The 2,044-nt window shown below is 39.3% G+C and overlaps 1 non-coding gene across 1 annotated transcript; it reads right to left on the reverse strand.

Annotated features, from left to right (window-relative positions):
* Positions 1–754: 754 nt before the first annotated feature.
* Positions 755–827, reverse strand: TRNAS-ACU (transfer RNA serine (anticodon ACU)). Its single transcript has one exon. It is a non-coding gene; the product is annotated as a tRNA-Ser (tRNA).
* Between the last annotated feature and the right edge of the window lie 1,217 nt (positions 828–2,044).

Here is a 2,044-nt window from a genome sequence, read left to right on the forward strand (position 1 = left end):
AATTCCATTATAAATGTCAGAGCTTCAGTCTACGGGAAAGCAGCTGGCCCCAAGTAGAATGAAATCACAGGTCAGAATGTGGAAAATATCTTCAAAACATGTATTTAAAGGAACAAATCGTATCTGGAAAAAATTATCATTCAAGATATGTTTAAAAGTATTCTGCACTCAAATAATAACATAGAAATAAAAATTCAGGGTTGAGAAATCCTGGCAGCTTTCTCTTCTGCCTCAATTTGAACTTCTACATTGCAGTTGATGTTAAGAAAGCAATTCCTAATAATCAGAACACTTGACTAAGGATGGGTTTTTGTTTTAATCGACTTTAATTACCTTAAGGTTTTTGACTTGATATTCTAGGTAAAAAAAAAAATTTTTTTTTGGCAGGGGATTGGCGATGAGGTGGAGTACACTTTTCTAGACTTTTGTGTTATCTCTCCAATTATTTCTATCTGGATCCTTATACTAGGGCAACAAAGAGGACAGTGTGAAATATAGTACCCAAAGTGTACATTTCTTGTTTCCCTGGGGAGTTCTGTGCTGGTGTTTGCAGAAACAGGTGTTATTTAGCAAATGACTTTATGGCTTTGGAAAGGTCATAACTGTTTGTATATTTTGTGATTGTTTTGGACCAAATTGCTTTATTTAGCTGCTAATATTTTTCTCATTTGGGGCCATTACCATATCAAGTGGCTTTTTTCTCTTTTTTTCAATTTGGCTGTGCCAGGTCTTAGTTTTGGCCTATGGGATCTAGTTCCCTGACCAGGGATCGAACCCAGGCCCACTGCATTAGTAGCACAGAGCCTTAGCCACTGGACCACCAGGGAAGTGCCTCAAGTGGTGTTTTTTGAGTTTAGAAATATTTTGCACACTGATTCTACAGACTTATTCATTTACTCATCCATTCATTCACTCATTTTTTAATACAAGGTCAGATACAAGGTCACTACTCTAAAGATGCCCATAGAGCCCAGATAAGATTGAACATCTCTAAAATGTTGAGCACAATATTACAATTTGTCATTTAATCACCATTCCTAAAAATATAGGCATTATTATTCCCATTTTGGAAATGTGTAAGGTTCAGAGTGGGCATGTAATTTGCCCAGGCTTATGCTAGAAGGCAATGGCACCACACTCCAATACTCTTGCCTGGAAAGTCCCATGGATGGAGGAGCCTGATAGGCTGCAGTCCATGGGGTCGCTGAGATGGACACGACTGAGTGACTTAACTTTCACTTTTCACTTTCATGCATTGGAGAAGGAAATGGCAACCCACTCCAGTGTTCTTGCCTGGAGAATCCCAGGGATGGGGGAGCCTGGTGGGCTGCCGTCTCTGGGGTCGCACAGAGTTGGACATGACTGAAGCGACTTAGCAGCAGCAGCAGCAGCAGCAGCAGCAGCATGCTAGTATTAAGTGACAGAGCCCATATTTCAACTTGAGGTTCTCTAATATAAAACTCCAAAGCTTCCATTACAATGCCCTAATGTTTAAGAATGTTTACCAGTTTAAGAATGAGATCATCAAATTATAATGAAGAAATGGGATCCTTAAGTTTTGAAACCATAACTGTTTCATATGCTGTGATGGGAACACCATAACCATATGCTGTTCCCAGCATGATGACATGTTTTAATTTAAGAATTCAAGAATTCCTTAAATTTTAGAGTCTGGGAGACAACTGGAGAGGAATACCTGTACTAATTAAAATAAATGTCTTGATAACATATTTACTGAGAGTCGAAGATCTTCTTGGCATTAGTTGTATGGAATAAAATCTACCATCCTGGGATCCATCATGTTGCTGCCATCTGCACATATTTGAAGAGGAAGGGGAAGATGGAAGGGAGGTGGCCAGGCGAAAATCTCCTTGGGGACAGTCTCAGTGCAGGGGAAATGGGTGGTAGGAATGAAACATTTCAAATGATTCTCTTGCTTCTGCTTTGTTCTTGATCAGGATCAATTCTAGCCCTCATACGTTAAAGGAGAGAAAAGAGAGAAATTCAACAGGAAGAGGGAAAGAGAAGGAAGAAATATTAGTGA

Source organism: Capricornis sumatraensis, chromosome 1, assembly GCF_032405125.1.
Source record: "Capricornis sumatraensis isolate serow.1 chromosome 1, serow.2, whole genome shotgun sequence".
NCBI classification, from domain to species: Eukaryota; Metazoa; Chordata; class Mammalia; order Artiodactyla; family Bovidae; genus Capricornis; species Capricornis sumatraensis.